This window comes from Microtus pennsylvanicus, chromosome 11 (assembly GCF_037038515.1).
Source record: "Microtus pennsylvanicus isolate mMicPen1 chromosome 11, mMicPen1.hap1, whole genome shotgun sequence".
NCBI classification, from domain to species: domain Eukaryota; kingdom Metazoa; phylum Chordata; class Mammalia; order Rodentia; family Cricetidae; genus Microtus; species Microtus pennsylvanicus.
In genome coordinates, this window is record NC_134589.1 from 39,847,533 (window position 1) to 39,872,753 (window position 25,221).

A 25,221-nucleotide genomic window follows, 5' to 3' on the forward strand; every position below is an offset into this window, starting at 1 on the left:
CTAGGCCTGGGAAGGTGGCTCAGTGATTAAGAACACTCATTGCTCTTCCAGAGAACCTGGCTTTGATTCACAGACTCATATGGCAGCTCATAACCACATGTAATTCGTTTCAGGGGACCCTATGCCCTCTTCTGACCTTCAAGGACACTGGACACACATGGTGTATGTAAACATTCAGGCATGACACCCATCCACATAACATAGACTAGAATAACAAACTTAAAAAAAACTGCAAGAAACTAAATAGAGTCAGTGAATCACTTCAAGATAACAGCCATCTGTGGAGTCAACTAAAGTCACTTGCCTCAAAGGAAACAGGTGCCTGAGGGGGTCCATCATCTCCTGGGACTGGCAAGGGACAGGGGAGGCTGGAGCTGTCTCAGCTAGGGCAACTGAGCGCATGGCAGTGGATGGGGCTGACTGAGTGTAGAATTGGGAGGGACATTAAGGTCAGTAGCAATAGAAAATGCATTTACTTCCCAAATGTCTGCGTGATAAAATGTGGGATTTTAATAATTTCACAGGGAGGGAATTATACCAGGCTGGGTTTTATCACTGCCTCAAGCATTGGGATGACCCAGCTAAGACCCCACTTCCCTCTGCAATAGCAGGGTGATTTTCGACTTCATAATCTCTTCTCTCAATACAGGAGGAAAAATAAATCCCCCCAGCGGCCCTCTTGCAACCCCAGTCCAGCACACCCACTGAGAGCGAAATTCCGTCCACTCCTGCAGCAAGCAAGCATTTATCTAACACGATTGTCTAGCCCTCATTCCTTTGCTTAGATCTGGGACTGAGAGACAAGAATTCCAAGAGATGTTCTGGATAGCACACTTAAAAGTAAAGTTGCTGGACCAGCAGAGGACGGAGGCTCACTGTGGTCATGAGAATCTTGAGATCATTTCCTTATTTATTTACTCACTTGTTTGCTCACTCACTCATTCATTCATTCATTCACTCATTCATTCCTCCTAAAGGGAACCTAAGGAACAGACATTGCGTTGTGAAGATGAACATGAATGGCGGTGTTTCCTGAGGCAGGAAGGCTCAGAAGCTGTGGCTTTTGATTACAGGACCAGGACTCCCGAGCCAATACAAAAGAGCAGAGTTGAACACAGAGAGGGAGACTCTCCAAGTCAACAGAGATGGCCCACGGCGGGGCAGAACAATCCAGCTAAGATGGTGTCGTTTTTGAGGACTTCATGAATCAGTCGGGAGCTTTACCATATGCCACAGAAGCCCTTGTGGTCACTAACTTCTATGATCCACTGGAAACACACTACCAGCATGGGCCTGCAACTCTTCCCCCTATCTTCTCTTCATCATGAGTCCCGAGCTAGGGCTCAGGAATAACATAGCACCTGCACAGGACAATAGTAATTCACCCTGGGTGCTATCCATTTATTTACAAAGGAAGGGCTCTCTCAGCATCTGCCAGGCTCTGCTCTAGCAGGAAGAAGAGAGCAGAGGGCACGTTCCTCCCTGGAGCTGCTCTTCTCTGCCGAGGGAGTGAGAAGAGGCACACAACGTCAGGCGGAGGCAGGCCAGGAAGAGGGATAAGACATATCTGGATGGTGGAGAGTGGGGGACACTATTTTAGATATGATAGTCTGGTGAGCTGATAGAGGAATTGGGGCCTAAATGACCACTGTAGAGAGGCAAGGCCCACAGCGGCAGCCTGAGCAACAGAACAGCAGGTGGCGCCAAAGAGGCGCCGTCGCAGAATCTCTAAGGATTAGAAAGAAGGTCGGCGGTGCAGGCAGGTGCAGAGACTGTCTGTGTTGGCTTGGCTGCTGTAACTCCATACCAGCATGCATGGGTTAAACAGTGATGTGTTTTCTCACAGTCCAGAGGGTTGGAGATCTGGGATCAATGTGCTCTGCTGTGTCCCCATATGGCCCTTTCTATGAACACACACACACACACACACACACACACACACACACACACACACACACCGGGATAGGGGTATCTGAGGTCTGGTCTCTTACCCTTTTTACCGGGACACTTAGTTAGCTCCTTAATGATTCCATATGCAAACACAGTCCTGCCAGGGGTAGGGGCTTCCATATGGATTCTGAGGGGGGACAATTCAGTCTTATCAGTGAGCCAAGTGTGGGGACTGGTAGAAAGTAAGCAGATGGCAGTAATCCAGGACTGAGGGAAAGGGACCCCGGGTGGTCACAGGAATGATACAGGGAGACATGACAACTGCAGAGGCAACAATCTTACACTTGAGGGCATGAAAACCAGACTATCCAGAGAAGGGCAGGCTTCAAGACTGGAGCTCAGACCACTCTGTCTTTGCAGCAAGAGGGCAAACCCACAAAAGGACATAGCTGTTACCTCCCCGGGAGAAAGGACAGCAGAGTCCCCTTCGGATTGCTTCCATGTTCTCTGTAAAATCAGATTCAAAATCCCTAACCAAAACTGAAGGAGGGCATAGCCTGGAGGCTTCATGAAGGGCGGAGGAAAGAAGACAAGCAGTCAATCACTGCTGGGAACGAGTTGAGCTGGGAAGTCTGTCCCTGTGGGGCAGTGCTGGGGGCACCTGGGGCGTTTGTCTCTGGCCATGGTTAAAGGGAGAACATTCTCAAGGTGACGACTTCTCCAGCTGCTTTCCTTTCTCAGGTTCAGGGAAAGAGGAAGACAATTGTGTTCAATCAGATTGAAGTTTAGCCAATGCCCAGGGCAGAGAGAGGATCCCCGGAAACTCAGCTGGGCATGGAAGGGAGAGGTGGATACAGAAAACACAGCAGGCCCTTAGCAATGGACATGGGGGAGGTCGCCAGCCCTGTCTTGCTGATAAGTTATCTGAGAACAAACCCAGGTATCTAGATAGTACAAGAGCCATAGTCCAAGACTTCAGAATATGAGTACAAGGAAGGCAAACTCAGATGGCAAAGCCTTTGTATTGGGGATATCTGCCTTCTAGCGTCCTCCTCACTCTCAGGGACATCAATGGGGGACTCAATATCCTAATAGCCTAATCCCAGGCTAGAGCTTCCCAGGAGACAACACTGAGCATGAAAACTAAGAAGTGCCAAGCACAAAGGCTAATGAGTCGTCTGCAGGGTTTATGCTCACATGCACACAGACACAGAAAAGAAAGAACCGTGACTCATCACAAGTACGTTCTCCCTCTAAGGCTGTCAAAGGACCCCTCTGCTCCAGCACTGGGCAGATGCCTCTGAGGGTCTTTTGCTTTTAGGGCAGACCTTGCCCAAGGGGTACCACATACTTGGTGGCATGTGTGCACAGCTGGACGCTGGAGCATCGACTATAAACGTGTGGAAACACATTGAAGGCAGGACAAGGGACAGTTAAATGCATTGTGGCTTCCAAAACAACAAAGTCGTTAGGTTCCTTCAACTGGTTCAGGATTCCAGTCCTATAACCGGTGCTCTTCTAGGTGCTGAAGAAATAATGCTTGCAGAATCCCTATCCTCTCGAGTCTGTATTCTGGTGGTGTTTTCTCCCTGTGTGCTGTGGGAGAAAGGCCTCCCTGTTCTTTGTAGGCTCGGAGGGACGGGTGAGGTAAATCTCCCTGGGAGGACACAGCCACATGGCTTGGGGAGCTGGAGGCTTCATTTACCTTTTGGTATATGTGCTGGCTAGTTTTATGACAGAAGCTAGAAACATGAAAAGTGGGGACCTCAGTTGATGAAATACCTCCATAATTTAGCTGTGGGGCATTTTCTTAATTAGAGATGGATAGGGAGGTCCACGCTATTGTGGGTGGTGACATCCCTGGGCTGGTGGTCCTAAGAAAGCAGGCTGAGCAAGCCAGTCCGCAGCACCCTTCCATAGCCTCTGCATCAGTTCCTGCCTCCAGGTTCCTGCCCCAGTTGAGTTCCTGCCCTGACTTCCTTCAGTGAGGGATGCTTGAGTAAGTGGAAGCCAAGTAGAGTCTTTCCTCCCCAGCTTGCTTTCAGTCGTGGTTTTTTAATAATAACAATATTAGCCATAAGGAGAACAGTGTCTGTGATGGTTAATCCCATCAACTTGATGGGATCTAGAATCACAGGGAAGACCAGCCTCTGGGCATACCTGTGAGAGATTGTCATCTGGATTAGGCTAGCCTTGGGTAAGCCTCGGAGAGAAGATCTGGGTACACCTATGAGAGATTGTCATCTACGTTAGGTTAGTCTTGGGTATGCCTCGGAGATTAGGTCAACTGAGGTGAGAAGATCTACGCATCGTGGGTGGCGCCATTCCCTAGGCTTGGTCACATACTGGAAAGAAGTCCACCTTATTTGAGACAGGGTTCTCACCAAGTAGGTTAGGCTGGCTGGTCAGTGAATCTCAGGGTACCCTATCTCCCAGCTCTGGGATTGTAAATACACACCACCATACCTGATATTTTGTTACTTGGGTCTTGGGGTGTTGAACCCATGTCATCATACTTATTATATGTCATTATATTTATAAGTAGGCATTCTCCTGACTGAACAATGTCCCCAACCCCTTGCTGGACATTTTCTCCTGTCTAGAGTATCAATCACAAGGGTAATGGATGCCAGTGACTGTTTTCTTCAGCTCCGAGTTCTCCTGTTCCCCCTCTCATTCAGCTTGTTATGCCATCGTTGAGCATTTCATTGTCAGAAAGAAGTCATTCTGCTCCATTTTCAGTATGAAATGGGCTTAGGAATCATCAGAGAATCACAGACAAACAGGAGGCACTGGACCCCTTCTTCCCTGCCTAGCAGCTGGTACCTGCTCATTTCGGCTCTCAGTTCATCTTAGGCTGAAAGATTGTTGGCAGCCTGCTGTGTGACTGAGCGCAGGGTCCGAAAAGGAAGATATGCATTAGATAACCTCCATGTCCTGAACCAATCAGATGGAGGGTTTGAGGTGTGGACTATGCCAGATAAATGCGAAGATTGTGACTCTCTGGAGCACTGGTGCAGGGAGGAAGAGGACAGGAATGTTTAATGATCAGGGACTCTGAAAACCACTGTTTTGTGATAAATCAGGACACCAGCCATTCTTGCTAGGTTACCATCTGTTTCTTTCAGATCAAAAAATAAAAAACTATTTCGCTTTTGCTAGTCTTGAATTTATTGTTGCAGAGTGAGGGTCTTATCTCTCACCTGCTTGGGGTGGGCATCAAATAAGCATGGGAAGAGGAGAGCCAGACACGGACCAGTATGTTTGGATGAATGATGCAGACCCAGATCCTGGGATTGTTGCCATGGGTACCATGGAGAAACCCTGTTCACGTAAGAGCTGGGTCCCTTTTGTGGCTAAGAAAGCCTGTCCAGCTCCCCCTGACAGGAAACAGAAGACGGGCAGAGTGGAGCATGCTTGTCAGCTTTGATGTCTGGTCCCCATTTCTTGTTCTGAGTTCACTCCATCTTCAATAACCACATAGAAATGGGATGCTGTACAGAGTCATGATCAGTGATGCCAAAAGAGAAAGGGTAAAAAACCAGGGAATGGGGAAACTGAGTTCAGACCCTCCAGAGTTCAGGACACGCCCACAGGAAATCTCCCTTGCAGTGGCTCCACAAAATATTTGGGAAACAAATTAATAAGGTAAGAGAGATTGAGGGACTGATGTTCCCAGCATCTAGAAGAACTCATTTCTTCCAGTCCCTTCCAGCATTTTTAAATCATTCATTTACATTTAAGCAGTTAATAAGATAATTTTAGATCGTGCACATCTATTCCTGCGAGCCGGGGTCTGCTGTATGCGGAGATGGATGGATGAGGTCTGCGAGGCGGTTTGAATGATGGGATGGCTTCAACATGACAGAGTGGTGCGGCAGATTTTCTGTTCTGACTCCTCAGTAACTCAGCCTTATCCTCCAACAATTAGTCCTCATTAACGAGACCTCACTGTCATAGCAAGAATTTGAGATCTGAGGTCCCCGGAGCCTTGTCTCTCCTGGAAATCAAAGTCAAAAGTCTATTAAGCAAATTAATAGAACAGACGCAGTTTCAAAAGAAATATTTAGCCTATCAAACAAGGCGAGAGGACCTTTTTCTTAAACAGAGTCTTTTAGAAGTCATTCGTCCACAGGTAAACTATACAGGTGCTAATTGGAAGCCATTCTTTTGAACTCACAGACTGTCCCTCCCGAGCCTGTATTTAAATCTGTTAATTACCCCCAAAGCACTGAATGTCCCTTCATATAATAAAATAATTAAAATGGAATATCTTGGTTTCTTTCTAGAGTGAGGTAGTCATGTGTGAAAGCTCACAGGCTTTGTTGGCACCCAGCTCTGTCCCTTGCCAACAGGGACACGGGAGGCATGAGATGATGTTTCTAGAACAGAACCAGTCACACAGTTTGGGTCAACTTTCTTAACCCCTTGGAGCCTCAGTTTGCTTTCCTGTAAAACTGGTCCAATACCACTGGCTCAAGTGGTACGATGAGGAGACTTCTCCCCCAGAGCATTCTTCCTGGAGCTGACTTGACTTCTTGACTTGTTAGCTCTTTGATACCCCACACCCAACCCCACCCACCTATTCAGCCGCACATCCCATAAGGGAGGTTGTGCTGTCTTATCTTACAGCAAAGGCCAGATTGCCTTGGTCAGAAAGCAGAGGCAGGATTCGGCCTTCCAGGAGCTACACTTTATAGACAAACCTTTCACAAGAAGCCATGTAGAAAGGTCTAGAACCTCACCGAATACACAGTATCATCTTCCTGTTTGTAACTTTTCTACAGTGAGGCTAACGAAATTGAATTTGTGTAGCTCAATCACACTGTTGCTGTTGGGGGGCACGGCAAAGACTCAGGGCTCTGGGATGCAGATTTGCACCCCACTACTGGAAGTCCCATTTTGAGAGTCATCTTCGGAAATCCTGATGCATCTATGATTGGACTCCCCAAACTTCTCTGCAGACCCCCACATCCTCCTGCACAGAACTCTCCATCAATGTTCTCCCTGCATCTTCCCAGTTAGCGGGACCAGCTGCCAGGATGTCTTCCCTTCTAACTCACATCTCCGCAGCTGTCGCTCCTGCCTCTCACTCCTGCCTCTCACTCCCTTTACAGATGCTTCCCAGCACTGTGGACGCTCCTTAACAGCCAGACATACCACACTCTGCAGACAGACCCCATCATAGTCTGTGAATTCCGAGTTTAAATCATAGTACATCCAGAGGGGAAACCAATTTCATCCGTGATAAGGTCTCCAAGGAAAGGTCAGGCAGACAAATAGCTGTGAGGGAGAAAGGATGTCCCAACAGAGACCTGGGAGAGGAAGGGCGATGCTCACATATTGTGCTTTTCTTCTGCTGTTAAACAGGGTCACAGGGGCCCGCCCTTAAAGGAGAAGGCCAAGGAAAGGGGTGAGCCCAAAGTAGAGTGAAGTCTTAGTCTCAGCCGGGTCCATCAGAGACCTCTGGGATGTCAGTTACACGGCAGATGCCGCCCCACCTGGGGACGGGTCAATCACTGATGTTGGGCGCATGCTCCACAAGGACTTGGAGCCGCATCTTCAGTGCCAGGAACCTGGCAGTATTTTTCTGAATGCTGTGACTGTGAGCCAGCAGCAGCAAAACCCGCAGAAGGGACCGGATGGCTGAATAGGCATCAGGGACCTAAGCGCGCAGACAGAGCGCATGTGCACCCGCACAGTGCCCAGTAGCAACCTCTACCACGGCAAATCACTTATTGTATCCTAACTTTCTGTTTATTTACGGTGTTGGCTGGTTTTATGTGTCCGCATGACACAAGCTAGAGTCATCAGAGAGGAAGGAGCCTCAGTTGAGGAGACGCCTTCACAAGATCCAGCTGTAAGCATTTTCTCAATCGGTGACCAATGGGGGAAAGCCCAGCCCATTGCGGGTGGTGCCGTCCCTAGACTGGTGGTCCTGGATTCTATAAGAAAGCAGGCTGAAAGCAGGACCGCTCCGTGGCCTCTGCATCAGCTCCTGCCTCCGGGATCCTGCTCTGTTTTGAGTTCCTGCCCCGACTTCCTTTAGCGGATATACGGCAACGTAGAAGAATAAGCCGAATTAACCTCTCCATCTTGCTTCTTGGTCACTGTTTTTGGCAGCAGCAATAGAAACCCTAACAAAGACACATTGGTTCCAGCGTAGTGTGGTATTGTTGTGACAGACCTGACCGTACTTTGGGGAGGACTGTGGAAGGACTTTGGAACTTTAAGCTTGAAAAGCCATTGAGTATTAAGGGCTCTGTGGAATGTTCTATGGGAGATGGAGGCAGAGCTTGTGGAGTTTCAGAGGGAAGTTTAAAGGCTATCACGGCCGTTTGTTACTCGGAATTAAGATCCTGTGGTTCTGGTTAGCTGGGGCTGAAGAATCCGCTGTGATTAACGAGATCCCAGAACTACGGAAGTGGAACCATTACCTTACTGGGACAATTGATGCTGGTCAGCTGGAGCTAAGAAATTTAGCAGTGATTAAGAAGAGATGAGGTAAAATCTTGTGGGAAGTGTTCCCTGAGAGCACAGAGAAGCTGTGGCTTTATGTTGGCAGCGGAACTTGGGAGAGTGTAAGCATCACCCACGTGGTACTGGTTTCCAAGGCATGAAGGGGTCACGGAGGGCAGCTGAGGCTTGCGACTGTGAGAGGCCAGGGGAGGCCGTTGGTGAAGGTGCAGCCTCAGTGGCAGTTGCAGGTCCAGGGTTGCAGAGAAATTGAGGCTTGGCGCCATGAAGAGAGCCTCTAGAGGCTATTGGTGAAAGTGCAGCCCAGATGCAGCAGAAGACCCTGGTATTTCTGAGTGGCCAGTGCCATGGAATGACCACCATGGACAGAAACAACAGTGAAACCAGCCGGACTTAGAAGACAAGCTGTGTGTGCTGCAGGTGTCAGAGCAGAGAAGTGCCCGGGCCCCTCTGGAGGAGTCCAGACGATGGGGAATGAATCCCAGCTAGCTGGTCATGGGCTATGTACTCTGTTAGAGTTTGCTTGGTTCAGATTGTGGCAGTGCCCTGATTCTTTGCTCTTGAAGAAGGTATTCAGTTTTGATTTTTTTTTTTTAGAGGAGCCCACAGCTGAAAGACTTGAACTTTTAAAAGATTGGCTATTTTAAAGGGACTGGAATTTGAATTTGAAGGCGGTGTGGCTTTTTAAGTTATGATTTTAATGTGACATCTTGGTGATGAGTAAGAAAGGAAGGGTTGTAGCTTGAATAGTGATGTGTTTGTGAGTCAGGTTGACAAAGCATCGGTTGTATTGGCTGGTTTTGTGTGTGTCAAATCGGCACAAGCTGGAGTCATCAGAGAAGGAGCCTCAGCTGAGGAAATGCCTCCATGAGATTCAGCTATAAGGCATTTTCCCCATCAGTGATCAATAGGGGAGAGCCCAGCCCATCGTGGGTGGTGCCATACCTCGACTGGGTCCTGGGTTCTATCAGAAAGCAGGCTGTGCAAGCCTGGGCAAACAAGCCAGTAAGCAGCTGCCTCCACAGCCTGTGCATCAGTTCCTGCCTCCAGGTTCCTGCTCTGTTTTGAGTTCCTGGCTTCCTCCAGTAGTATACAACAGTGTGGAAACAAACCCTTTCCTCCCCAACTTGTCTATTGGTCACAGTGACTGTCGCATCCATAGAAACCCTAAGGCATTTACCTTCCCCCTAACTAGCCTGTAGGCCCACAGTGGGCAAAGACTGCCAACAAAAAGATGCCTAAGTAAATGCCGGCCAGGGAGTGAAGGTGACTTCTTCCTTTCATTTTAGTTATTTGACTGTGAAACACCTTAAGTTTCCATGGCACAAATTAACAGGAGGAAAACACACTTCTCAGTGATGTGTGCAAGCATGGTGGTCCCACATTGGGACGTGAAGAAAGGTCCTGAGGACTATGTGGTAGGTCATGAATGCTGGGTTCTGAGCTGTGGGAAGGAATGAGGGAGCGCCCGGGCTTCCGGAGAGAAGGTAGTGTCAACACAAGTTAGGAGAGGTGTAGGCAGGAAGTACTTGGTGTGTGAAGGCTGTCTGTTGTGCAGAGAGAAGGTTCTAAGACTCTAACCTGTCCCCTGGGAAACAGGTCTAGCTGTACCTAGCATTAACCTCCAGCCTCTGGTTGATAAGGGTCATGGGGAACAGATTCCTGGAAGCAAGTGAGTTTCCCAGAAGGCCCTGTCTTTAGGTCAAGTGAAGGAACTCTGTGAAAGCCTTCCCTGCCTCTGTGGAGGCTCCCCAAACGCCCTCAGCTCAAAGTCACCAGCACTTGGGAGTGGCCTGTTCCAAACTCCTTCATGCTCCATAAATATTTGCTAATGACCGGGCAAATAGGGAAAGGGCTTGGCAGGCCTACAGAATCCTGGTGTGTGCTTTAAACCGACGAAGGAAGTCTCAGAATGGAGAAAGTCGAAACCAAACCTCCCTAGACAGCCAGCATTTTAAAGCAAACACATTGGGCTGCAGATGTAGTAGAACGTGTTAGTGAGTGCTTCCCCAGCACCCGTGAAACTCTGGGTTTCATCTCCAGCACCCCCCAAAACCAGTGTGGTAATGCTTGCCTGTAATCTCAGTACTCTGGAGGAGGTGGCAGGAGGGTCAGGAGTTCAAGGTCATCATCACCCTCAACCACACAGTGAACCTGAGGACATCTTGAACTACGTGAGATCTTGTCTCGGCATGCAAACACAAAACCCCCAAACGAACCATTTACGGCCATTTCAGCTCATGGTTACTGGTTTAGAAGCAGACCTGAGAGGCCTGCTCTGTGTCCTGGAGGTCTCTGTGTATAGCTCTGAGACTCTGCATCTAGGGTTCAAGGCGGAGAACTTGGAATCTGAATTATTTAGGACATTTAGCAACCACTTGTGAGCCCCCTCCTTTTCCAGCTGCAGTTTCTTCATTAATAAAGTAGACTTCAATTGCTAGAAGGGCTTCAACTATTTTGAAGTCAGAGGCCTGTTTATGAGTGTGAAATTCCTGATAGGCTTGCCTGTGGAGCTCCTGCTGGTGCTCATTGTTTGAGAGAACACACAATGACAAAAAGCTCCTAGGAGAGTCAGTGATTCTTTTAAATAAATTTGCATTTATGAATCAGAGCAATTTTTCAATTAGCAGCAGGCAGGCAAGCGTGATATATAATGTTATTTACTTATTCTGCCAAAAACTGTGTGTGCACTGGAAGATGCTCGCAGCCCAGATATCCCTGGGCCTCCTACCTGACCTGAGGTCATCTGCAGTGAGCGCAGGAGGAAGTCCCACCTTCCCTAATGATTTTGACAATTAACAAATGACTTTCCACTTGGATTTCTCTCATTTAATGGAGATGAAACAGGGGTGTCTTGGTTTGTTTGGCCTGGGGCTCCCCAATGGAACTGGCGGACCTGGATTTCAGGTTAAACTGGCTGAGGGCCTTTCAACTGCGGGACTTTCTGCTTTCCCCTTCAAGACTGCAGAGAATGACCCGTGTATTAAAATGCAGGCTACCTGTGCCTGTTTACCATCTTACTGTTGCAGGAAGATGGCCACCTTGTCGCACGCTCTCCTAGTCCTGTGAGTTGACAGGACTCCGCTAGGCAGGCAGCTCTTCTGCTGGGTTTGTTTGGGTCTCTCTGGCAGCTGTGGTTGAAAGACAATTGGGGCGCTGGACAGCTGAGTCTCCCCTTCCTCACTTCTCTGCTCTCAGCCCCTTCCCTTCTTTCTCTTCTCTCTTCCACTTCCTCTTTTCCTCCCTTTCCCCTGCCTCCATTTCTACATAACTTTCTCAAGATAGCTCCCAAGGAAGCTTGGCCAGTTTCTCATCTGGTGATTATGGGTTCCTAAAAAGCACGCAATTGCAAATGATAATGTCTGGAACACAGTCTCTCCCTCCTCCAGATTGACTGGGGAAACCAAGAAGGAAAAGGATGACGTGACTGCTCCCGAGGGATTGAGGTTTTTATTATAATAGAAGGGAGAGCACAGGCAGAGGCATCTGGGAGAGTCCAGAGTGAACCTGACCATCAGACAGAACCAGCCCAGTGAGGAGAGGGGAGAAGAGAGAACAAGAGACCAGGAGCGAACCAGGAGGCCAAGAAAGTAGCATAGCCAATCTGACTGGGTTATAAAGAGACAAAGAAGCTGGCCAAAGTGTCCGGCCCAGTCTGTGGGCTGAAGAGTTTAAGGTAGGGATCCAGGTATGCCAGCCAAGAAGTCTCCATAACAGATACCGGCTATGCTGAGTGAATGGCAAATAAACAAGGTTTGCTTCGACGTTAACAGGCACCTCAGCCTGGGTTTGAGACCTAATATAGATAAAATGTATTGCAGGGTCAGTTTGCTTTCAGCCTGAAAGGTACCACGTAAAGGTCCCCTGGAAGAGGCGTCTTAGTTGGGGCTTCACAGCCCTCTGGCATCACTGGGTGCCCAAGTTTAAGGATCCCCGGGAATTGACCTTGGTAGATTCCCTGAGCCAGTTCCGGGGTATAAAATTGCAACCTGGTGACATACTGCCCTCTTGTGGCTGCCCAGGGTCAGTGCAAGAATCAGAGCAGACGCTTGAGCTGCAGTGGGTGGTGGGCCTCAGCAGACAGCCCGACTATACTGCCATGGTCTGAAACTCTAACAATAAAAATGGAAGAGCAAAGATGATTTCTTGATATTAACAGGATGCAGTCGTATTCCCGTTCCCCGGGGTAGGAGAAGACGCGAAGAAGGATTTTCGGCACGTTTCCTACAACCCAGAATCCTCAAAAGAGCCACCCACGTTTCCTTCGATCTTGACCACAGGCCTATCAGAGTCTCAGGTCAACTGACAAGCGCAGAAACAAGCGCTCAGAAATAACAGTCAACATCTGAGAAATCACTGCATCTAGCAAGGGGCAAAGCCGGTGTGGAAAATCAGGCCCCGGGTGACTCTACTGCCCGGTATGACAGCTCCTAATGGCCTGAAACTGGAATATTTAATGTTGTCACTAAGCCTTTTCGTCTCTTTAATTGAGGCCTTTACCAAAATGACATTTCCCCCGTCTTGCGCATATCCACAGAGGCTCTCTAACGACGGGTTTATTCCACACAGGGCGCAGAGGCTATCTGTTCTGACAGGCCGAGGACCGCAGGCCTGGCCGGGCAGCCCGGTCCTCCGTGACAGTATAGCAGAGCCACAGGGTGTTAGCAGTGGGCATGCAGGACGGTGGCCCCTGTTGTGACAGCCCAGGTGACACCAGGGCACCAAGAAGATCCAGAAAGAGTGCCGTTACCAGCTGAGCGAGGCAATCTGCCTTTCAAATCTGGCTATTTTCCAGGCTGACAGCATGTGTGCTCAGTCCAATGATTCCCGGAGCAGGACGGCAGGTGAAACAGATTAAAGGAACCCTTAAGATTTGCTTTTTCATGCGATGCAGCCGGGTAGGAGGAGAGTGTCTAATGTTCTGTAGTGCAGAACACCAGTATGAAATTGTTTGTAGACAATTACTGTGTATTTCAAAATAGTGGGGAGGGAGGAGTTTGAATGTTTCCCAACATGCAGAAGTAATGACTACCAGAGGGAATGGCGTGCCAGCTTCCGTATTCTGGTCATTGCATGCTGCATACATGTATTGGAATGCTATGTTTTGCCCCATAAATATGGAACGATTATGTGTCAATTGAGGTTTAACACATAAGAAGTATGTTTCTTTAAAGAATCAAAGGAAGGGGAGAGGGCCATCTTCTTTTATTTAAGCCAATGAGAGGGAGAGAGGGAGGGAGGGAGGGAGAGAGAGAGAGAGAGAGAGAGAGAGAGAGAGAGAGAATGTGCATGTGTATATGTGAGCATATATAGTGTGTATGTATATAAACACACATGTGTGAATCTGTGTGGTGGTAGTGTTTAGAATTATGGGATGTTTGCCACTTACTAATCCAAATTCGATTAGTCAATAGTTTGGTATTTTATTGATGAGTTAATAGGTGTCTCAAAGAATTTGAGGAAACTGGCTAGTAGAGATGGGGGAAGGAAGAGACAGAGAGCAAGGAAAGAGATATCTTGACTGAGGGTGACATCATGGGGCTAGCAAGAAGCCTGGCACTGGAGCAATCCCAGGGATCCACAAGGATGACCCCAGCTAAGACCCTAAGCAATAGCGGAGAGGGTACTCAAACTGGCCTTGCCCTGTAGTCAGATTGATAAATATCTTAAATGTCACCATAGAACCTTCATCCAGCAACTGATGGAAACAGAGATAGAGACCCAGAGCAGAGCACTGGGCTGAGCTCCCAAAGTCCATCTGAAAAGTGGAGGAGTGAGAATACAAGCAAAGAGGTCACGACCATGATGGGGACACCCATTGAAACAGCTTATCTGAGCTAATGGGAGCTCACCAACTCCAGCCAGACATGGAAGGAACCAGCATAGGACCAAACTAGACCCTCTGATTGTGGGTGACAGTTGTATAGCTGGGGCAGACTGTGTATCTATTGGCAGTGGCGCCAGGATTTATCCCTACTGCTTGTACTGGCTTTTGGAACCCATTCCATTTGGAGGAATACCTTGCTCAGCCTAGATATAGTAGGGAGGGCCTTGGACCTTCCTCAAAGCAATGCGCCTTACCCTTTCTAAGGCACCTTACCCTTTCTAAGGACTGGATGAGGAATGGAGTAGGTGTTGGGGAGGTGGAGAGAATGGGAGGAGGGGAGGAAGTGGGAAATGGGATTGGTATGTAAAATGAAAAAAATAGTTTGTTTTCTTTTTAAAAAATAAAATAAAAAGAAAATGCACGAATATTTCTCAAAAATAAATAAAAACAATATTTTAAAAATAGGTGCCTCAAAATTACACTTACAATTAATTCTTGGTCTCCTCACTCCCAGGCTGCCCCTCCTTTGGTCCTTTCCAGCCACCTTCTACCAAAGTGTGTGTGTTTGGTTTGGCCCCTTCTAGGCCCACGCCCCATCAATCCTGCCTTCTGAAGTTGCATCCATTCACCCAGGATCTGACCTCTGCTCTTTCACCTGGTAAAAGAGGTCACCTTCAACTCCTGCAGCCATTCTGTTTGTACCCAACCCACTTGGATGCTACCACTGCGCACACACAGAACTGTCTTTCCTGAGCGAGCCCTGTCTCATCACACTTCTGCCCTAAGAACATCCCGGGGGCTCCTCCTCCTTTCTAGAACAAGAGCCCAAGTTTTTCTCTCTAATTTGACAAGTTATCTCTCCCAACTCCATCCCTCCCTCCCCCCTTCTCTTCACTTTTCACAACAAACTCACAATTTACTCAGTGAGTGCCCAGATCTTAAGGCTGGAGAACGGTGGTTTTTCTGAGTTAAACATCCTTCCACGTAATTCAGGGTGTGTGTGCGCAGCGGGAGGCGGAGAGGAGGCTTGCCTTCTGTTAATGCCCCGTTCTTCTTCATGCTGCTCTGAGGTTTTTGTTGTGGAAACAAAGCACAGTTGGTTTCTGTGTCTCCTGTTGGTGGCCATTCCTGCTGTGTGCAGCTTTGGGCTGTGTGCGGTTTCCCCTTGGGTGTGTGGCTAGGCATGGTGCTTCTGCTTGCTGGAACGTCGGCTTTTATTGGGAGCACCACAGAGGGTGCGTGCATGATTTTCCACTCCTACAAAAGGTGAAAGTGGTGTTTGCTTCATGTTCTCCTAAACACCGGACACTGGGCATTTTTTTTTCAGGCTTTTTAGTTATTCTTGGAATGTATACTGTTGCCTTATTTGGGTTTGAAATCTCATTTTTCCTGAGGAATAATAGCATCTGAAAATTGCATTGGTTTTATTGGTAATTTAAACACCTGCTTTTGCAAATTGCCCATTCAGATCTTTTGCCTGTTTTTTTTGGAAATTTGATGCCCTTTTCTTACTGACCTGTAGAAGTTCTTTCTGCATTCTAGAACGTGCCATGGTTTCCTTGGGATTTTTTTTTTCAGCCATGAGTTTTGATTGTGACCTCATCTTTTATCTTCTTGCTCTCTGCTCGGGCCCAGCCCCACTGGTGTGCGTTCCACAGCTGCTGCATGCAGCCTTGTGTTGACCTCTGCCCTTTGTGTTCACTCTTTGCTCTTTGGAAGATTCTCCAGGTAGCTGGACAGTTGACTCCTTTACTTCACCCAGATACACCTGTGACATTGTCATTGTCTCGGAGGGACTTCTCTACTTGCTGCACAGAGGATATCTTCCCCAAGCCTCTTATCTGGCTTTATTTTTCCCTACAGTATGTGCTAACTGAAATATGGATCTATAAATTTGTCTGGACCCCACTTCCACCTGACTTTCATCTCTGTAAGAACATAAACTAAGGCCGTTTCATTCCTTATTGTTTCTCAGCCCCTAAAAGTATCATATATTCTGAAGTACTTTTTAAAAACACACTAAATAAATGAAAAATAGAGTGGATATATTAGTCAGCTAAATGTGAGTATGGTACAGTAACAAATAGCCCCCACCAAATATAGCAGTTCTCAAAATATCAAAGACTACTTTTTCTCCTGTGTTCTAAATTAATGTGACCTACCATGGAGTTGTATTCTTTGTTGTTACTCAAGGACCTCATTGACAATGGAGCCTTTGCCTGCCATTCTATATCACAAGCCCAGGCTCTGAGGTCTACTCTGACCTAGGAAGAGAGTTTGAGGGTCTCTGCTTAATTCCCCAAATTATTTTGTTCAGCAGTCACATTTATCAACTTTATTCACATTTCAATGTCCAAAGCAAGGCACCCAGAGAAGCCCCACTTCAAAAGAAATGTACCTAGAAAGAGAAAAGAGCTTAAAATCCCTTTGAGCATCAGTAACATCTATCATAGGGAGTGTGACCACGTGAATTCCAATGCCCCAATTGTTGAGTGGATAAACGGATAAATGGATGAATGGACGAGTGAATGAGTTCAGGAAACAGTGACTGAAGAACGAGGCCAGGTGCACAGCAGTTGCACGGTCAGTTCCCTATGCTTCCCTGCTCCTGAGCTCCGGGTAGCACTATGGGACACGCAGTGTCTTCTGTTGAGAACTGGCTGATGTATAATGCCAGTGACCGAGTTCTCAGGAGCCAGGTGGCCACCATGCTCTCTTTATTGCGTTTTCAATATTTTCCAGGACAACGCATGCCGTGTTTCACATGAATTACTAAAGTAGACAGCAGCTGCCCCATTTAACAGTTGGGTCAGTTCAGACCCAGGGAGATGGAATAGAGGGCGCCACATTCTCCCAGTCGACTGGCTCAGACCTGAGCTCTACAGCATGTGCTCCTTCTACTGCATAATGACAGATGGCGTCCACTCCATGCCCTACCCTGTGACCTTTCTCTCACTCCGTTCCAGCTTACTCCGGCACCATTCTGGTGTGGGTCTGCATTGGAGGTTTACCTACACCCCGCTGCACCCCAAGTTGTCCTCAATGAGGTCAACCTAATCGACTGGGTCATTTCACCAAAGGAAAGATTTTCTTTTCAGCTTTGTCCATTCATTTGGGTTTCTTTGCTTTGTTTCCAGTCAAAAGGCCATTCTTCAAGCTCTTATCTATCCCCCGTTGCTTACATTACCAGAGCCAGAGACTCCATGGAGGTCGCTGAGTTCTTATGTATGGCCCTCTAAACATGCAGCATGGGCCACGCGGAACCGCCTCATAATTTCTTCATTTGAAAAAGAAGGATCACACCCACTCCGTCTCTCCCAGAGACTCATTCTATGAATGGAACACTGGAGTAGATATTAAAGGATCTGGAAACTACAGAGAGCCATAGAAATTGATTGTTGCTTTAGTAAACACGTTTGCTGGCGTCCAAGAGAACTCCGCGCCTCCTCATGCTTTATTAATTCTACTCCTGGAGCCATATTTTCTCTCTCCAGATTTTTTTTTAACAGAACACTGCAAACAAGTCCAAGCAACTATTCTCTCTTTAAATGTCTCTCTTGGCTTAATTGAATAGCACATGCTTGTTGGCTGTGTGGCAGAGTTCCTTTGGAGAAACCGGTCTACAGATTAGAGGACAAAAAGCAATAGAACCCTGGCCCAACCGGGCCTCCTCCAAGCCTTGAGCTTATACGAGAAGCCCATCTTCTTGCCCCATACCGGGCTCAATGCAGGACTTGGTATCTTAAGGCAGCCTCCCTCCTAAAGGCAGTTCCAAAGCGATTGAATTTGCTAGGTACCTCTGCCCTGGCACAAGGCCACGTCTCCCACTGCGGACACTGTACACACGAACCATTTGTTGTGACAGTTTCCAAGCAGGTGGCAGTGAATGTCTGGTTCTAACCCAATCAGCGTGTTGTGACAAGTTCCTGGCAGATGTGAAGCGGGCATCTTAAGAAAGGGTGCTTCTCAGAACCGGCAAAAATGAGCTCTGTGAAGCCTCTTGGCTGGGATGGCTTGCTGGCCAGTGTGGGACCACCTCTCAAGGGAATGCCTCCCTTGGCATTTTGGGACCTGGCTTATCAGACTGTCCCTTGGGACCCAGGCCGCTGCAGACTCTCCGGTTTATCTTCTCTGCTGTCTGCTATGTCCTTGTCCCCCTGGAACATGATGTCCTTTGCTCCGAATACTTAAGTTTGTACGCGGAAGGCAGAAGGGCTAATCTATCACTCTATATGGGTCCCTCCGACCACATCAGAATATTGGAGTCTGGTTTCCAGTCTACTTTCCATTGGTACCACGGAGCCCCTCCCGGGAAGGCTCACTGGGAGTTCATTTAGTGGAGCTCACCCCTGGAGCTTCTAGGTAGCCTGGGCTCTGGCCTTTCTCATCAATAGGGTGTCTGCCAGGGTGGCCTCTGACACACTTGGCTTCACCACCACTGCATAAAAATCTCCCTCTAGTTTTTTTTCTCTGGGGATGCAGACTTCAGTCATGGATGCTGTGGGTTGCTGATGACACACGTGGGCATCCCTGCCCCTGCTTGTGGCTCTGGGTGGCCTCTCTTGTCACCTGGCACACCCTCTGGCTCCTTTGTTGTAGTATCAGCTGCCTCCCCAGACAGGAGAGGAAGTGTGTTGGATTTTATAAGTAGACCGCACTCATCTTTCTTTACTCCCCCTTCCCCATCTCTTGACTGCCCCTGCCCCTGCCCAGCGCAGGCCTGAGGTCCAGGGCTCTTTTTGCTCTTTCTCTCTGAAAGACCTGGGTGAGAAGGTGGGAGCTTGTATAGACTTCTGCTATTATGAACATTTTCTCTTGATTTCTTCCAAGACACCTTTAGCATCCATCTCCGCTCCTTCTGGGGCTGGGGAAATGCATCTAGTGCAAGAGCATTTTTCTGCACGTCTGGACCACCCTGGCACCCTGGCATCGGTACCTGGCAGCTGAGGGGAATGGCCTCCCTCTTCTGAGTACCTCCACCTCTCACCTAGGAGTTTGGAGAGCATTGTAAGCCAAATGTCCTCTCCATAAACAGATGCTCCCCGACCCACACCCCCGAAACAGGAGAAGCACATCTCTCGTGCCTCCACGAGGGTTCTTACTGCTTAGGTCATCACTTTATCATCCCTTTTGATAATTACTTGGAATCAGCTTACTCCCTAGGATAATGAGATGATAATATAGGATAATGAGATTATAATATAGGATAATAAGATAATAACTGGAAGAAGCGCCATTTGTTAAGCATTTTTTACTAAGCTAAGCATTTTATCTCGGTTATCCTATCTCATTCCTACAGTGTCTCCTTCAAGTAGGAAAATGGCTGGCTGCTAAGGGTGAGTGTGCCCTGCAGGGGTTGGGAGTCTGCTCCCCAGGATGGCAATGTGAAAGGTGGCTGAGTCTGTAAGAGGGAGAGATTAATGGGAAGTGACATCGCAGGTATCACTCTCGGGAGAACTGATACAGCACTGAAGGTATCACTCTCTGGAGAAATTGATACAGCACCCTCTCAGGGGAGCCGGTTCATTCGCATAAGAAAGTGTTCATCACTTTCTGTCTCAGAAAAGAATCCCTGGGAAAAACAACTTAGATGGGGGAAAGATTTGCTTTGTCTCACCATTTCAGAGGCTTCAGTCTGTGGGCACTTGGCTCCATTGCTTTTAGACCTCTGCCAAGGCAGAAATGGGGTGCTACAAGAGCGGTCCCCCAGTGACCTTCTTCCTAGAGGTTCTTCTACATCCCAGTAATGCCACGAGCTGACAACCAAGCCTTTAGTACACGGCCTTCGGGGTCACATTCAAACCATAAGAGAGGTTTTGTCAAGGCTGATGGCCAGCTCCTCTGGCTTCCTGTCTTGTCATGAGATCTCTCCTTTTGTGTGCAATGGCTCCACAGTACTGTCCACCATGTGGGGTTCCAGTCAGGAGGACCCTCCCCAGAAGCTGAACTGATTATGTCTCTTCCTTTTGGATTTCCAACTTCCACTACTGTGAACCAAAAGCACAGACCCCTTCCCTTCTCATGACCTAGTTTCAGATATTGCATTAAATCAATTCAAAGCCAATACACGGTCTAGAAAGGAATCATCCACAGCTTAGGTAAGCCCCATGTCCTCTCAGCTTAGAGAGGACCTTTGGGTCTCTTGAAGCCAGGGGGTAGTGAAGCTTTCTAGAGAGGTCATGGAGGAAGTGGTCTTAGGAGCTTCAGAAATCCCTGCAGCTCAGCTCTAGCCTGGACAGGCTAGTTGGGTCTTCCTGGAGTAGAGAGTCATGAGTGGAAGCCGGTCTCACCAGTTCTACCTTGATTTGGACTTTTAGTAATCTCTGTAAACTGACGCAGCCTCTCAGACTTGGGAGCATCTCTGTTAGAAATGCGAAGTCAGTGCAGCTGTTCATTGGCCAGCATGCTGTGCTCACTGCTTTCCCCTCCCGCTCCAGTCCCCAGCAGCAGGGCCCTCATCCGTTTGCCTTTGCCTACTCCTTATATTTTGAGCGGGAAGAAAAGTGTATTTTTCCTTCCTGCAATATCCTATACACACACACACACACACACACACACACACACACACACACACACACACACAATCAGTTGGTGCAAGGGCTGAGAGCTGTCAAAGCAGTAATGCATTGCATCAAATTAACATATTCTTCTGAAATGGTAATTACACCCCTTTTGTGCGCCTCTGAATACACGTTTTTTGAAGTGTGAATGAGGCGCTGACACCGGAGTCTCACTCCAAATGATCATTATTAGTGCATCTGTCCAAATGATTCACGGGAAATGGCTGGCAGAGGTTTTTAAGTTGAGAGGAATTTAAAGGTGAGCCGTGGAGCTCCTTTAGAAAAGTTTTCACCCCAGCATCTTTTGTGAGTGCTCATTCCTTCATACTCTCGAACTATTTCCAGTCCATTAATGCTGCGAAAGTCAAGTTCCTCTGCGTTGAGTATCTGTTCTATTGAAGTACATAGAGTTAGGTTAGCAATTCAAAGCGAGGCATCCATCTTCCCTTTCAGAGTCCCAGAAAGAATGGCAGGCAGACCGTTCTGAACACAAAAGACAGAGGACAACTCTGAGTGAGCATGTTGGGGCAAGAGATGTCATCCCAAAAGCCCCCTTCAGGGGGTGGCCTTTGAGCTGGACCTTCTAGAATGGCAGAAGTGGAGAGCTGATATCAGTGAGTATGTTCTAAGCTTGGGGACAAATCATTGAGCAAGGGAGAGGCAAACAAGGCTCACTGTGCAAGACCTTGTAAGCCTTTGGATAGTGGAGTCTTAAAGGAAAGAGGCACCATTGAAGGTTTTAGGGGAGGAAGGGTATGGGGAGATCTGTTGTGAGAGAGACCCTTCACAGCACTATTGGGGTGGGTTGGTTGTAAACAAGGACATGGAGGGAGGAGCACTTAGAAGGCTGTGACTACAGTCTAAGGAAGCTACTCACGCTGGTCAGAAGATGGCTGTAGAGATGGAGACACATGCTTGGCTGTGGCAGGAAGTGGGATGTGAGGTAGAGGACCTTGGGCTCCAGAGAAGCTATGTAGCTAAGGTGGGATGGGAGATTGTGACCCTCCACATCACTCTGGTTCCAACTCTGGCTGCTGTCCCCAGGCTTTAGCACCCTGACTTGGCCTTCCACTGTTGTCCCTTGGGGATGTGCTCTTATTGGTGACATGGCTGTTTTGGTTGCAAGTAGGTGATGTCAATCAGAAATGGTTACTGAAAGGGTGGGAGAAGTAGCGCCGAAAGGATGCAGCGATGCTCTGCAGGACTCCAAGGAAGGGAAGGACCCAATGTGACCCAAGGGGGCTGGAGAGATGACTCTGTGGGAAGTGCTTGCTATGCAAATTCAGCATGAGAGCTGAGTTTGAATCCCCCAGGAGTGGCAGTGTACAGCTGAATCCCAACACTGGCTTGGGTGGGGGGTGACACGGGCAGAACTCTAGAACTCACTGGCCAGCAAGTGTAATTGAATCAATGAGCTTCAGGCTCCGTGAAAGACCTTCTTCTCAAGAAACAAGGGTGGATAACAGTAGAGTATGACCCCTCGTGCCAACTCTGGCCTCTGGGTGTGTATGCATATATACCATACACAAAAGCATAAATAAGTAAAACAAGATAAAATAATTATGTTCAAATAGCAAGTCTTCTAATAAGAAAATTTTACATACTTCTGCCCCTGCCTCTTCACTCTGCTGAGAAGATACAGACATCCATGAGAGCCACAGTGTGAGAGAGACACAGACATCCCATGAGAGCCACAGTTGAGAGAGACAGTCATTTGTGTCACAGACTCAGGAAAAAAAGGGATTGAAAGTCATTGACTTCAAGATAAAAGGATCAATTTTTTTTGTCTTTACCTTTGACACCAAATACTTTTGTGTTTTGTTTGTAGCAGAAATGTTGTCTAGTTCTCTGAGAATTAGTGTGTGTGTGTGTGTGTGTGTGTGTGTGTGTGTGTGTGAACTTATTTGTTCCTAAAACTCCCTGGATCAGCCTTGAGTTCAGTTGGTCTTACAGCTGAGGCTTCAGCACTATGGGTAACCTAACAATTCTGGTGCTATACTGAAGCTGAAGAAAAATGGCAAAACCCCATAGCTGGGGAAAAGAAGGGGCAGAATTGGTCCTTGTAGGAGGAGCTTCTACTAGATTGAATGAGACTGCCTCCCCCATGCATATCTATCTGAAACCCAGGACAACGATCTTATTTAGAAACAGTCTGCAGTATAATCAGGGAAGAAGCAGCATACTACAGTAGAGAGGGTCCTAAGTTTCTGTTACTTGTGTCCTTGTGACAGGAGAAAAATTTTGATATAGATGCAGAGACAGAGGGAGAAAAGGAGGGAGGGGGAGAGATTAATTTCAAAGTGCAAAGAAGAATAAGACATATACCAGCCTAACAGTGTCTCGAGAAGCTCACCAGATACAGGAGGAAGCAGATACAGAAGCTAGAAGCTTCTGTGAGGGTTATGATGGGTGGAGGGTTATGTCATCAATTGGGTCTCTGATCTGGTGAGGTCACATGGCCTTATCTACTTCAAGCCTTTAAGTGTTAGAGAGGATGGAGTTCTGCTGTTTTGAATCACCCAGTCCATACCATGGCAGGCCCAGGAAACTCACAAACAGCCTTTCAGGGTGACGCCAGGATCAGTCTTCTGGTAATCAGCCCTTTGGTAATCTCCCTTCTGTTCTTAGCCTGGGTCCATTGCCTTCACATTCTTACACAAGCTTCATACAGCACCACAGTTCAAACAGACACTGAGCTGGTAGAAGAGATTATCTTTAAGCAATCCAAACAGCATCATGCCGTTGAATGCTTCAACCAACTGGGAGGATGCTTGGTGACATGGGAAAAAGTGTCACATGATGGTAACTTTTGTCAGAAGAATCAAATGTACTCAAGTGTGATTTTTCTCAAGTGTTCTCACCCATACAGTTGATATCACGTAATCTTCTGTTAGTCTCAGCTTCTGTATTTATAAAATCAAGAGACTGGCTTCCCACGGGACCTTCTTGAGCATTCACATTAATCAATACTCTGCGTGAGAAGGTCTAGAAATAAATTACAAACAAACGAGCATTCACGAGGCTCGCTTCTTCCTCTCCTTCCAAATGTAGTCTTGGCTTCTTCTGAGAAGTGTTCTGTGACCTCACCAGATTAAAAGCCCATTGGGTGACACAACCCGGGTATGCGCCCACCCATCATAACCTGCAGTGGGATTTCTGGCTTCTGCATCTGCTTCCTCCTGTATTCACTTAGCTCCTTGTGACACTGTGAGGTCTGCTTATGTCTTATTCTTTGAACTCATAGGACATGCAGACTGCCCTGCACATTAGCATATGTGTAGTGTCTGTGGAAATATGGAATGACTAGGCGGATGGATGAACACATGAAGCTCTTTTGTCCCTGGTGAGAATTCTGGTTCCTCAAAAAGAAAACAGCCTAGGAAGTTGTAGCTCTCTCCTGCCACGTGGCTTCTTGGTGGCAGTGGCACAAAGTGGTTTGAGAAAACCATACAGTGGTGTAGAAAGTCAGACCCTAAGCAGAACCTATGAAGTTGGGTAGAAGCCTGTCTCTTTTCTCATCGGCAGAGATGATTGATGGGCGATATGGAGGCAAATGTTGGGGTGTGTAGCAGAGATACTGTTCAGCCCAGTGAAGACTGTGCCAACGGTGCAGAGAGGGGATGGGCTGTCCACACAGTCCTGAGCACCCACGCAACTGACGTTTTCAAATAAGGATCAATGCAAGTTAAGTGATTGGCCCAAGGGCACCTAGAGATGGCTTGAACTTAATTCTGTCTCTCTGCATGGTCACGGCACATACTGTGGCTTATAGGTAGGTCAAACATGTATGGTACTGTGTTCTTTATTATAGGAGTTTGATTGTACTAGGACATGTGTGGTCATATTTTGATTCCTGGTCTGAACAATGGCCTAGAGCCAAAGACCCCAGGTGAAGGAATTACAATTACCTGGGCCTTTGCATTGCAGCAGTTGAAGACTGGAAAAAACAAAAAGATCAGAGTGGCACTGTGGCTGGGCTCTCCTGGGGACTGTTTCCCAGTGTGATGGCTATTCTTGGTTGTCAGCTTGGCTGCGTCTGAAGCTACCTAAAACCCATATGCATGGACACACCTGTGAGGGACTGATGTAAACCATTTGAAGTGGGAAGACCCACTTCCAATTCATATTTTTCCAAGTGAGAAGATTCACCTTTAATGTGGGCCACACCTTCTGCTGGCAGCCTATGTAAACAACACGGAAGGAGGACACTTGCTCTCTTTGTCTGCTTGCTCTTGTCCCCACTAGCAAGTTCATTTGTTCACTACCACCGCAGTCTACTTCTTCGTTCTTCAGGCTTACAACATACACTGAAGACCAGCTGAGACATACAGCCTGGTGAACTGAATGACTGCTGGATGCTTGGGCCTTCCATTCTTAGGCCGTCACTGTTGGATTAGTAGGGCCACAACCTGTAAGCCCTCCTAGTAAATTCCACACATATTCATATATGCTTATAATATGTATACA

General features: G+C 47.7%; 1 protein-coding gene across 1 annotated transcript in view; it reads left to right on the forward strand.

The window, feature by feature from the left end:
* Asic2 (acid sensing ion channel subunit 2) overlaps positions 1–25,221 on the forward strand; it is a 1,067,336-nt gene that overhangs the window by 371,576 nt on the left and 670,539 nt on the right. The gene's annotated exons all lie outside the window — the stretch shown is intronic.